The 14401-nt window shown below is 39.4% G+C and overlaps 1 pseudogene; it reads right to left on the bottom strand.

Annotated features, from left to right (window-relative positions):
• Positions 1-13519, bottom strand: part of LOC148115484 (uncharacterized) — a 52545-nt pseudogene extending 39026 nt beyond the window's left edge.
• Positions 13520-14401: the final 882 nt, after the last annotated feature.

Here is a 14401-nt window from a genome sequence, read left to right as displayed (position 1 = left end):
AGTTAAAAACAGCCAAAGCTCCTGGCACGGATGGTTTGACCGCAGTGTATTACAAAACTTTGCAAGCTGAAATGGTGGGACAACTCAGAGATTTATTTTGCAATATTCAACAAGGGGGTAAAATACCCCCATCATGGACAACTGCTTATATATCTTTGATACCAAAAGAACAAGTCGGTCCTAAAAAACCAGAGAACTATAGACCAATATCTCTTTTGAATACAGATTATAAAATCTATGCGAAAGTATTAGCCAACAGGTTGATGCCAGTAATCCAAAAGGTAATTCATGATGATCAAGCGGGATTTATCGAGGGCAGACACATGAAGGATAATGTAAGGCAAGTAATAGATTTATTGGAATATCTTGAGAAGAATAAACAGATTCCTGCAGTGCTGGTCTTTTTGGATGCAGAGAAGGCCTTTGATAGAGTGGATTGGAATTTTCTACTAAAGACTTTAAAAAAGATGGATTTTGGGGATCAATTTATACAGGCGATTTCAGCAATTTACCAAGAGCAAAAGGCACAGATCATTATTAATGGAAGTTTGACAACAGAGTTTAAAATTGAAAAAGGAACAAGACAGGGATGTCCGTTGTCCCCACTTTTATTTATTCTAACACTAGAAGTCTTGCTAAATACAATACAGGACTCTAATATCTTGAAAGGTATAATGATTAGGCAAGAGGATTACAGAATAAAGGCATTTGCAGATGATCTGGTTGTTACCCTATCACAACCAATGGAATCAATAATCTTGATGAAGGACATTATACAAGACTATGGTAAAGTTTCAGGTTTTAGACTGAATCCAAAAAAGACTAAAATGATAGCTAAAAACATGACACAAGATCGTAAACATGAGCTTGAAAGGAGGGCAGGTTTTGAGACTGTACCTAAGGTAAAATATCTAGGAGTTCAGGTTGCAGAATCAAACATGAAATTGTTTCAAAATAACTATGAGGTGTTGTGGCGAGAGGTGCAGAAAGACATGGAGACTTGGAAAAAACTGCAGCTGTCTCTACTTGGAAGAATAGCAGCAGTTAAGATGAACATTTTGCCAAGATTTCTTTTTTTGTTTCAAATGATTCCGGTGCTTAAAAGTGATAAACAATTGAAAGTCTGGCAAACTGGACTTAATAAGTTTGTCTGGAACGAGAAAAAGCCGAGAGTGAAATTGAAAATTATGCAAGATGTTCCAGAAAGAGGAGGTCTTAAACTTCCAAACCTACAGTTATATTATGATGCAGCAGCTTTAACTTTAACAAGTGATTGGTTTGGAAGTAAAAAGGCTGGAATATTGAATGTAGAAAGTTTTGATCTTGAATTTGGATGGCATGCTTACTTATTTTATGATGACAAAGTTGATAAAGTATTTAAAAGTCATATACTTAGAGACTCGTTGATGAGAGTTTGGAAGAAGCACCGACTCAAATGGGATTATAAAATACCGCTATGGCTGGATCTTGGTCATACTTTGTGGAATACAAATATAATGTCACTCGGGGGGTTTTTATACAAAGAGGTTCTTTTTACAGATGCGGGCAGATGGCAGCTGAAGACATTGCAGACACTGTTGGACGAAGGGATTAATCTAACATGGTTACAATATAATCAATTACAATTGAGATGGAAAGAGGACCAAAAAACTGGTATTATGTTGCACGAAGAAGAATTGGTTAGACATATAAAAGAGAAAGGTCCAATGCATATCAAAAGGCTTTATAATGTTTTGCTAGAAAGGGATTCAGAAACCGAATTAGTTAAAGATTGTATGATTAAGTGGGCACAAAATTTTGAAGAACCAGTGATGTTGGAAACATGGGGAAAAAATTTGGGTTCAGAATGTTAAATTTACACAGTCGCAGAACCTGAGGGAAAATTTCTATAAAATGTTTTATAGATGGCATTTAGATCCCAAAAAGTTGTCATGTATGTACCCTAATGTTCAGCCAAAATGTTGGAGATGTGAATGTTTGGATGCTACGTATTATCATGTTTGGTGGACCTGTAGGAAAGTTAAGGCTTTTTGGATAAAAATTTGGTGGGTCATGCAGAATGTTTTGAAGAAAAAAATTCAATTCTCTCCACAATTGTTTTTATTGGGTATAGTTAAGGGTTTTACATCGGGTGAAACAAAACTGATATTGTATATGATAACAGCAGCAAGATTGTTGATAGGTAAATATTGGAAAAATGAAGCTTTGCCCACTATTGAGGAATGGACCTTGAAGATGGCCAGTTTTGCAGAGATGGCGAAGATTTCAGCATACTTAAAAGATTGCTCACAAGAGACTTATGAATGGGAATGGAAAAGATGGATAGAATATGTTCAGAACAAATATCAAACTAGAAAGTATCAAATAGCTTTTATTTGAAAATAATGTTTTAGAAATATTTTAATGTAATGAGGTAAAAAGAAAAATTATACAGGGGAGGGAGGGGTTCAAGTTTATACATAAGTGTCATATTAAGGGGTTTTTTTTGTGTGTGTGTGTGTTTTTTTTTACGAGTTATGAGTATATTATAGGGAAGTCTGGGGGGAGGGGAGGGTTAGGGAGGGTTAGGGAGGTTGGGAAGTTTGGGGGGGTGGGGGGGGAAAAAGGGGTGAAAATGTAATTGTAAAACTTTTGCAATAAAAAAAAAAAAGAAGACGTTAGACAACCTTGGGCTGGGATGCTTTAATTTGAGCGGATTGTTGGTCTGGAAGGTCTTAATATACTATCTTATATAATTAAGGAAGAATTTATCAGGTGATTTACAGCTGGGGTAATGACATGACTCCTCAAAATGCCTGTTTATAAATAATAGGATTTTGTATACCCTGTTTTCCCCAAAATAAGACATCCCCTGATAATAAGCCCAATTGGCCTTTTGAGTGCATGGCAATAAGTCCATGCGCTTATTTCAGGTTTCAAAAAAATATAAGACAGGGTCTTATTTTACCCATCCCATCAAGTCCAGCTGGAGTTTAATTGGTTGCTGGTTGCCATATGCTTCTTGAATATTGGGTTAATTGTGTAAAAGGAAGTTTACAAACTGAACACTTTGCCACATACTTCAACATACTTCAGCAACAGTCCAATTCCACATCCAATTCCATCTGGAAGGAGGAGATTTCATTATCAAAGTAGTGAGGGTATGCATATATAGCATGGAAGGGCAGGGGAAAGCTTTGAGGCCTCACCTTCAGCATCAACTGCTCTGAAGAGTCCTACTTCAGCCAAGTTCAGTGAGGAATCATGAAGCCAGGGAGCTTTCTGCTGCTCACTCTGCTGCTCTTCTTCTTGTACTCCAGTAAGTTCTGCTTACTAATCCAATTTTTCCTTTTTTGAAAGATTTGAGGAGCCCTTTATCCCAGGAAAAAAGAGACAATAATCCACAGATATCTTCAAGGCTGGTTCAGTGAGAAATAATTCTTGGTCAGAGGAATCGGCACAAGAAGCAAATAAAAATTGTAGGTTATTGATGAAGAATTGGCAATTTTACTGGCAGCTTATTCAGCTGTAAATAATTGTTGCTCAGCTGGTTAAGGATTTTCATTTCAGAGAGGAAGCAAAGGGACAAGGCACATACAAGCCTACAAGTAAAAATTAAAAAATATAGGAGATAACATGGATCTATTTCAATAATTTTGTATGTTTTCATTCCAGATATAGTTGTCCTAAAAATCAATTCAAGGTCAATAGACAGCTGATTAGGCATTGTGAGGAAGTGAGTCCATTACATAGATTTTATTTACTGTTTTTTATTTAGTTTTAGACAAATAAGAGATCACAAGATCACCTTCCATTTTGGGGAGTGGTGAAGCCCTGCTGTAATCACCAGTGCTCAGCATTCCCATAGTTGGAATAAAGTGGTCCTTTCAGGTTTACCATAAGCAGAATTCCTACAGAAATCAACAATCTTCAACTCCCTAATAATATCAACCTGTCAACTTTATTAGTACTATACATTTAACTGGATGTTTGCATTAATGTACTACAATTATTATTGTTGTTATTGTTGTTGTTGTTGTTGTTGTTATTATTATTATTATTATTATTATTATTATTATTATTATTTCATCTTTAGTGAGATTCACAGCCTTTGAGGTTGGTTAATAGGTCACCAGCTCGAGTCCTAACCAAGGACCTAGGAACTGTTAAGGTATCGTTGAGTAAGGTGGTTTTTTGTAGAGTCAAAATGTTCAAGTCCGGCAAATTTAGAATTTCTAAATAGGGGATAGCCCTTTGGGTATTGCTCCAAGGGCTCCAATTACAATCGGGACAACACACGATTTCTTTTTCCACAGTAACTCAACTTCAATTTGCAAGTCCCGGTAATTTGTGATTTTTTCTTGCTGTTTATCTTCAATCCGTGCATCACCAGGTATTGCAATGTCAATGAATCATACTTTTTTCTTTTCAACTATTGTTATGTCAGGTGTGTTGTGGACCAAGTGCCTGTCAGTCTGAATCCTAAAGTCCCACAAGATCTTGAATTTCTCATTCTCTAAAACTTTCTCAACCTGATGTTCCCAGTGGAACATCCAAACTTCCAAACTTCTGGCACAATTTCCAGTGAATGATCTTAGCAACACGGTCATGGCGTTGTAGGTAGTCAGTTTGTGAAATTTTGCTGCATCCACTGATCAGGTGGTCGACTGTCTCATCTTTCTCATTGCAGAGGCCGCATTTGCTGTTGGTGGTAACATGTTGAATTTTTGCCTTCATGCAGTTTGTGGCTAGGGCTTGTTCTTGAGCTGCCAAAATAAAGCTTTCTGTTTCTTTTTTCAGTACTCCTGATCTTATCCAGTTCCAAGTTAGTTTCTGGTCAGCTTTGCCTTCAATACTTTTCAAGTATTGGCCATGCAGAGCTTTGCTTTTCCAATTTTCAGCTCGCTGCTCAATTACTTCTTTCTTATATTCTGCTTTTGTTTTAGTTGTCTTTAAAAGGCCTCCTTTATTTACTTCCTTAATCATTGGTTCTTCACTTTTCTGGATGTAATCATTCAAGCTCTGTTTTTCTTCTTCCACAATCTGCTTTACTTGTAGGAGTCTTCGACCACCCTCCGCTCTTGGTAAATATAATCGGTCAACATCACTTTTAGGGTGCAAGGCTATTGCATAATAAAATAAAAAATAAAATTATTATTATTATTATTATTATTATTATTATTATTATTATTATTATTATTATTATTATTTGTCACTGCGTTTTTGTATTTAGCAGATGAGCTCATACTCTAAGACTTACCGGAGCTTGCCAAGCTTCTTATCAGTAAGCTAACTGTGCATGTCTACATTCCTTCACTTTCTTCTAAAAACTTTCTTTGTTCTCCTGCCAGGAGAGGTCCAGCAGGAACATTGCCAAGATGTAACTAATTAGACTAGTGAGATGTTTTATTATCTTTATAACAAATAAATGAGTTTTTCTTAGAAAATATATCTTCGGGTTTATTGACATTATTGATGTCCATGGATACTGAATTGCAGGTTACTTTTCCGCCTGATGCAACAGCCCAACAAATTTGGGCCCAATTAGAAAATTGCTACAGGCCTGTTTCAATTGAATCTTCATGTTTGCTCATGTCTGAGTTCCATGGTTCGAGATTGAAACCTGGTGAACAAATTGGAGGACATTTGACCAAACTGAAAGGAATCAGAAGAGAATTGAGAGAAAGAGGTTATAATATTGATGATATTCAAATGATCAGCATTATTATTAACTCATTGAATTATGAATGGAAAGATGCCATTACAAAGATTAATCTAGTGCCTATTGCTCAATGCACAGTGGACAATGTATGCAGACTTTTAATTGAAGAAGAAGCACTTATGCTCGCCACGCCACACTTGAGAGGACCACCCACATCAAGAGCTCCAACTAGGCGTCCCTTCCAAGGAAGGACCTACGCTCCAAGGATGCCAAGATGCAACATCTGTAATCGTACGGGACATGCCACCCGGGATTGTCCCCAATGAGTTCCAGGTCCCGTCATGTACCAGCCCAGAGGAACAGACTCCAGAGGCAGAGGCAGAGGTCGTCGTGGTCCCTGATGTGATTCGCAAGCTCCACTCACCACATTGGCTTTAACCAATGATCCACAACCTCATCCAGAGTATGACAGACGACTCCTGTGGACTTTGGACAGTGGTGCAGCGTTGCATGTTACTTACAGAAAGGAACTTTTCACAGAGATGTACGAGCCTGAACCTGAACTACATGAACTTTATTCTTTTTCCAATCATCCTTGTCAGGTCAAAGGAAAAGGAACTGTTTATGTTGAAGAGCTCGATGCATTCATTCCTGATGTTTATTATATACCAATAGCAACTAGTAATTTGCTTAGTTAGAGTCACTTGTCTAGAGCATTAAAGTTCCAGGTTCACCACCTCGAGAAAGCAAGTTACATAGTTAAAGATGGAGATATTGTTGCTGCAACCATGTTAATTGGTGGTGTTTATTACTTAAAGCCAAAGCCTAAACCGCAAACACAGGCAAGTATACAAACTCCAAAAGAGGAGAGCACAGACCCAGAGAGAGATGCTCCAGAGAGAGATCCTGTTGCTGCTCCAAAGGCTCCTAAAGCCATCAAAAAGAAAATAAGGAAAAAGGTTGCTCAGAGCAAGCCTGAGGTTCCTCATAAAACTGTTAATGTTGAGAATTCACTAACTTGTAAACCTTTGCATTCTAGGTGTATCCATAAATGGCATAGAAGATTGGGGCATGCCAGTTTCCATGTTCTTAGGAAGATGCCGGAGTTCACAAAAGGTTTGGATCTAAAGGGGTGTAAGGTGTTTTTGGATTGTGCTGTATGCAAAAAGGCCAAATCCATAGCAGCAGCCATTCCAAATGCGCTACATGCCTGTCAACATGCATTTTTGATTTGGTTCACACTGACATAGTTGGTCCTTTTCTGCCAACACTTGGTGGTAGAAAATATTTTTTAACAATTGTTGATAATTATTCTAGATATGGATATGTATATCTTAGATCTTTCAGATCTTTAAAGATTTTGCTGCTCTTGTTTCTACCCAATACCAAGTTTGCATCGCCAGAATCCAGAGTGATCGTGGTGCTGAATTCATGTCTCCAGGACTGAATGCGTAAGAATGGAATTCTTCATCAGACATCAGCTCCTTACACACCGGCTCATAACGGAGTCATAGAGAGACGACAAGGGGTCCTGCAAACCATGATGCGTTGTCTCCTAGAAGACGCCAACCTTAGTATGCCATACTGGGGTGAAGCTATCAACCGTACTTGGAGCAGTGTAATAAATCAGACTCCTTTCTTCATGTTGTATGGGTACAAGCCCGATCTCAAGAACCTCCATATTTTTGGTTCATATGCTATGGTGAACATTCCCTTAGCTCAAAGAAGAAAAGGAGGTCCAGCAGCAAAGAGACTGAGATTTATGGGTATTGATGATAACTCAAAATGGAGCAAATTCATTGACTCTAAACATGTAATAGTGATTTCCCAATCTGCTAATTTTGAGGAAGATGTTGACTGGTCCAGGATTCATTCCAATGATCCTGGAGTTTATTTTCCTAGAGATGATGCTGCTGATGCTGCACAGATTGATGATCAAGATTCCACTAGTTCTTCTCAACCTGATGTTCCGTCTTCACAAGCCGCAGATGCTGACACTAGCGACGAATGTGAGGATGAGGACAAAGCAGAAGAAGAATGGACTATTGTTCCGAGACGTTCCAAGAGGGCCACAAAGGGAATCCCTCCACAATGATATTCTTGGCAACTGACAAAAGCACCCTTGCCTTTGATTTGCAATGTTATACTTCCATCTGATACGTTCAAGCAAATCAAACATCTTCCTGATTCAGAGCAAGAGAAATGGTATGAGGCAATGCAGGTTGAAATGGAGAGTCTAAAGAAACTCAAAGTCTTTACACCTGCAAAACCTCCAGCATATAAAAAGGTCATTGGCACTCGATGGGTCTACAGAATCAAAAAGAAGCCAAATGGTGAGTCATTGTACAAGCCCAGACTTGTAGCTCAGGATTTCACTCAACGTTATCCTGAGGACTACACAAATACCTACTCACCGACAGTCCGAACTGAAAGTGTAAAAATTGCTTTAGCCACCGCAACTATCCTTGGTTTAGAAGCTTTCCAGTTTGATGTTGACATGGCTTATCTACATGCAGACCTAGATGAAGAGATCTACGTGAGAGATCCTCCAGGGTTCCGACAGTGAGAAGGGGATACCTGGTTTCTAAACAAAAGTCTTTATGGTCTGAAACAATCTGGTTTAATGTGGTATTTATGTCTTACTGACAAACTAAATTCAATGGGCTTTATTAAGTCTGAAACTGATGAGTGCGTGTTCACAAAAAGATCTAACAATGCATATGAGATAGTTCTTGTTTATGTTGATGATATTGTTTATATTGGTCCAAATAAGCAAATGAGTGAAATTTTTGCCAAAGCTTTGCAGAGATACTTCACATTGAAATCATTAGGTCACATTAGCACTTATTTAGGTGTTCAGATTGAAAAAAACACAGAAGGGGTTTAGTCTTTCACAAGAAGATAAAATTGAACAAGTTTTGCATCATTGCAACATGAAAGATGCTAACACAACAAAGACACCCATGCAAACAGATTTTCACAACTTGACACAAGAAGAAAGTCCTGAGTTTGAGGATCAAACACTTTATCATTCAATTATTGGGTCACTATTGTACATTAGTAGTTGGACCAGACCCGACATTGCACTTAGTGTTAATCTCTTGTCTCAACACATAGGTAAGGCAAAACAGTTTCATTGTACACGTGTTAAGAAATTATTGAAATACCTAAAGCACACTAAAAACGTGAAATTATTGTTAGAACCAACACATACTGATTATGCAGAATTATGTTGTTATGCAGATTCTGATTGGGCAAGTGATAAGAAATCACATAAAAATACTTCAGGTTATATGATGTTCTTAAATGGATGGCCTGTTTATTAGCAAGTGCGTAAACAGAATTTTGTTTCTTGTTCATCTACCGAAGCTGAATATGCTTGTGTTTCAGATGCATGTAATTCTCTAACCTGGTTAGAAATAGCGGGGTAGCCCTTTGGGTATTGCTCCAAGGGCTCCATTTACAATCGGGACAACACACAATTTCTTTTCCCACAGTTGCTCAACTTCAATTTGCAAGTCCCGGTACTTTGTGATTTTTTCTTGCTGCTTATCTTCAATCCGTACATCACCAGGTATTGCAATGTCAATGAACCATACTTTTTTCTTTTCAACTATTTTATGTCAGGTGCATTGTGGACCAAGTGCCTGTCAGTCTGAATCCTAAAGTCCCACAAGATCTTGAATTTCTCATTCTCTAAAACTTTCTCAACCTGATGTTCCCAGTGGTTTTTGCTATACTCAAATCCAAACTTCTGGCACAATTTCCAGTGAATGATCTTAGCAACACGGTAATAGTGTTGTAGGTAGTCAGTTTGTGAAATTTTGCTGCATCCACTGATCACGTGGTCGACTGTCTCTCCTTTCTCATTGTAGAGGCGGCATTTGCTGTTGGTGGTAACATGTTGAATTTTTGCCTTCATGCAGTTTGTGGCTAGGGCTTGTTCTTGAGCTGCCAAAATAAAGCTTTCTGTTTCTTTTTTCAGTACTCCTGATCTTATCCAGTTCCAAGTTAGTTTCTGGTCAGCTTTGCCTTCAATACTTTTCAAGTATTGGCCATGCAGAGCTTTGCTTTTCCAATTTTCAGCTCGCTGCTCAATTACTTCTTTTTTATATTCTGCTTTTGTTTTAGTTGTCTTTAAAAAGCCTCCTTTATTTACTTCCTTAATCATTGGTTCTTCACTTTTCTGGATGTAATCATTCAAGCTGCGTTTTTCTTCTTCCACAGTCTGCTTTACTTGTAGGAGTCCTCGACCACCCTCTGCTCTTGGTAAATATAATCAGTCAACATCACTTTTAGGGTGCAAGGCATGATTCATTGTCATAAGCTTCCTTGTTTTTCTGTCCAAATTGTCTAACTCCATCTGGGTCCAGTCAATTATTCCTGCAGCGTATCTAATCACAGGTATAGCCCAGGTATTTATGGCTTTTATGATGCTTCCTCCACTCAATTTGGACATTAATATCTTACGAATTCGCCGACTGTACTTGGCCGAAGTTGATTCCTTGACTTTATTATGCATTAAGTCAGAGGCTTCTAAAATCCCCAAGTACTTGTAGCCTTCTGATTTTACTGCCTTTATCATTTCTTCATTCTCTAGTTCTATTACATCCTCTTCTATGATCTTACCTGCTTTGGTTGCTATTGTTGCACATTTGTCAATTCCAAACAGCATACCGATGTCTTGGCTGAATTCTTTTGTGTTTTCAATTAATAAATTCAGTTCAGCTTTTGTTTTACCAAACAGGTTCAAATCATCCATGTACATCAAGTGCGAGATTTTCAGTCCTTTCTTTGCAAGTTCGTATCCACAGTTCATCTTCTTCAAAATGATTGTCAGTCGTAGCATTGAGAGTATAAAAAGTAGGGGTGAAAGGGAATCATTTCATTATTATTATTATTATTATTATTATTTATTGGTTAATCTTTAGTGAGATTCACAGCCTTTGAGGCTGGTTAATAGCTCAGCAGCTCGAGTCCTAACCAAGGACCTAGGAACTGTTAAGGTATCGTCGGAGGATGTAAGCTGTTCCGAGTAAGGTGGTTTTTTGTAGAGTCAAAATGTTCAAGTCCGGCAAATTTAGAATTTCTAAATAGCGGGGTAGCCCTTTGGGTATTGCTCCAAGGGCTCCAATTACAATCGGGACAACACACGATTTCTTTTTCCACAGTCGCTCAACTTCAATTTGTAAGTCCCGGTACTTTGTGATTTTTTCTTGCTGCTTATCTTCAATCCGTGCATCACCAGGTATTGCAATGTCAATGAACCATACTTTTTTCTTTTCAACTATTGTTATGTCAGGTGTGTTGTGGACCAATCGACAGATTATGTGAGCAGATCCCAGTAAAGTGGCCTTCTTCAGCTGACCAATGATGATCTTGTTAGCGCCAATTGTTTTTAAGTGTTTGCCTAGGTCTTTAGGCACAGCACCCAGTGTGCCAAGTACCACTGGGACCACCTGCACTGGTTTATGCCAGAGTCTCTGCAGTTCTATTCTCAAGTCCTGATATCTGGTGACTTTTTCAAGCTGTTTCTTGTCGATTCGGCAGTCACCAGGTATGGCAATGTCGATGAGCCACACTTTTTTCTTCTCCACAATTGTGATATCCGGGGTATTGTGTTCTAAAACTTTGTCAGTCTGTATTCGGAAGTCCCACAGCAATTTTGCATGCTCATTTTTGACCACTTTTTCAGGCTTATGATCCCACCAGTTCTTTACTACAGGCAGATGGTAGTTGTGACACAAGTTCCAGTGGATCATCTGAGCGACTGTGTTGTGACGTTGTTTGTAGTCAGCCTGAGCTATTGTCTTGCAACAGTTCAGTATGTGGTCAATGGTTTCATCCGCTTCTTTGCAGAGTCTGCATTTGGGGGTCATCAGCAGATTTTTCTATTCTGATTTGATTACATTTGTTCTGATGGCTTGTGCTTGGGCTGCAAGAATCAGGCCTTCTGTCTCTTTCTTCAATGTTCCATTGGTCAGCCATAACCAAGTCTTTTCCATATCTACTTTTCCTTGGATCTTTTCAAGGAACTGTCCATGCAGTGTTTTATTACACCAGCTGTCAGCCCGAGTTTGCATCGCTGTTTTCCTATATTGATTCTTGATTTGCTGCACTTTGAGCAGCTTCCTTTTGTTGACCTCCATCAAAGCTGGTTCAACACTGCCTTTCACATAATCTGTCAGAGCATGCTTCTCTTCTTCGACTGTTTGCTTCACTTGCAAAAGTCCTCTGCCTCCTGCTTTTCTGGGCAAATATAGCCTGTCAACATCACTATGCGGGTGCAATGCATAGTGTATGGTCATCAGTTTTCTGGTTTCCCTATCCAGGCTGTCCAGTTCTGCCTGTGTCCAGTTCACGATCCTAGCAGTATATCTGATGATGGGTATGGCCCATGTATTTATAGCTTTGATGGTGTTACTGCCATTCAGTTTGCTTTTTAGAAGTTTCCTGACCCTTTGTGTGTATTCTTTGCTGACCACATTTTTCACTTGCCCTTGCCCTTGCCCATGCTTGATGTTGTCCAGCTGCAGTATGCCCAGGTATTTGTAGGCTTCGGGTTGCTGGCACTTGATGGTTTGTCCTTTGGGCATTTCAATTCCATCACTGTCTACGATCTTCCCTTTCTTCAGTGCCACTGTGGCGCATTTGTTCAGGCCGAACTCCATGCTGATGTCAGTGCTGAAATTTTGAACTGTATTGGTCAGTGACTGGATCTCAATTTCCGATTTTCCATATAGCTTCAGGTCATCCATGTACAGCAGGTGAGAGATTTTCTGTGAGTTTTTAGCAGTTTGATAACCCAGGTTAGTTTTCTGTAAAATTGTTGACAGGGGGATCATAACGATGATGAACAACAGAGGTGACAAAGAATCACCTTGGAAAATCCCTCTTTTGATGTTGACCAGTCCATAGCTTTCACTTCCAATAAACAGTTCTGTTTTCCAGGACTTCATCGCATTTGCAATGAAAGTACCAATTGTTCTGTCCCCAACTACACGCACACACACCAACAGACGTTCAAGAGTTAAAGACCAAACCAGCCGGCAAAATCCTTTTCCTTATGATAATGGAACTTGGCAACAACCTAGTGGCTGCCTGCCAAGAGTTCATTATTTACGAAGAGGAGAGATAACTTCTCCCCACTTCTGATACATCAAAAGAAACAGCTCAATAATTACAGAGTTAATCAAGTCCAGAGATAATCCAGCAAAGTCTATAGCAAAAGTCCGGCAATGCAGAATGGCGTGGAAGCTTTCAGCTTTGTTCGTCACAAGATTTGACTGGCGACCACGCTCCCTTTTATATCCTGTGGGTGTGGTCCAGTGACTCAGCCTAATCTCGGACACGCCTTTTCTTCTGTTGCACGCGCTTATCTCTGCGACTCTGGCGTGGATCCAGCCAAGACTCATTACCCTCATCACTGTCCATCTGTGGCTGCGTGGACGTGCTTGGCCCCGGCCCTATCTCTTGTCCTTCAGCGGACACCGAAGGCATTTCCAGAGAGGAGGGTCCTGGAGAGGGAGGCCTTTCCAACTCCTCTCCTTCACTCTCGGAATCCTCTCCTTCCGATGACACCGGCTCAGGTAATGGAGCCACAACACCAATGCATTTGCATATTCCGATGACATCCAGGCACTTGATGATCCAGTTGTGCAGTAGTGAATCAAATGCTTTCTTGTAATCAATCCAAGTTGTATGCAGATTTGTTTTTCGTCTTTTGCAGTTCTCTAGAATCAGTTTGTCAATCAGGAGCTGATCCTTTGTGCCTCTGCTTCCTCGTTTGTTTCCTTTCTGCTCTACTGGCAAGAAGTTACTTGCTTCTAGGTAGTCCTGGATCCTGTCAGCTATAATGCTGGTCAGCAGCTTGAACATGGTTGGCAGACACGTTATTGTCCTGTAGTTTGCAGGTGTTGCCCCTTTGTTGGATCCTTCTGTATCAAATAGGTTTTTCCAGCTGTTAACCATTCTCTAATGTTTCCTGTCTGCAGTATCTCATTGAATTGTTCGGCCATTTTTCCATGCAGGCTGGTCAGGTATTTGAGCCAAAAGCCATGCAGTTGATCATTGCCAGGCGATGTCCAGTTCTTGACTTTTTTCACTCTGTTGCTTAGCATTTCAGTAGTTATTCTCAGTTGGTCCATTTTGTTCTTGGAGAATTTCATCTCAAAATCTCTGATCCACCCAGCATTTTTGTTGTAACATTTCTCAGTTTCCCACAGGTCTTTCCAAAACTGAGTAGTTGCTGTTTCCTCAGGTTTTTCAATTTTCATATCCCCCGTCTGATTCAGGCTCTGATAAAACCGTCTTTGGTCTGATTGGAACAATTGATTTTGTTTGTACTGGATGACTCTGACTTCGTATCTTTCAATTTTTCTTGCTGTCACTGTTATCTGCTGCTTCACAATTTCCAATGCTTCAACAATTTTTCTTGTGCTGAGTCCATATTTTTTTATCAGATGTTTCCTGATCTTGCTGTTCTTCAGCTTTTTCTCCTGCAAATTCTTCAAGTTGTTTGCATCTGCTCGCAGACTCTTGATTTTCAGCTCCAACCTGATTTTCCACTGAAGTTTTCCAGTCAATTTTCTAGGGGGCTGCAGCTGTTGAATCCCCAGTTCTTCTGTTACTATGACTGCTGTACTGTAGGCAAGCTGATTTGTTTGTTCAATTGATGTTATCTGGACTACTGCAAGTGCATTGTTCGCATCTATCATCAATGGCACCAAATGTTTTCTAGGCACAGTCTTTAATGTTGGA

The sequence above is a fragment of the Pantherophis guttatus genome, chromosome 2, assembly GCF_059756535.1.
Source record: "Pantherophis guttatus breed Tessera chromosome 2, ASM5975653v1, whole genome shotgun sequence".
Classification (NCBI taxonomy): domain Eukaryota; kingdom Metazoa; phylum Chordata; class Lepidosauria; order Squamata; family Colubridae; genus Pantherophis; species Pantherophis guttatus.
This window is presented reverse-complemented; position numbering and strand designations above follow the sequence as displayed.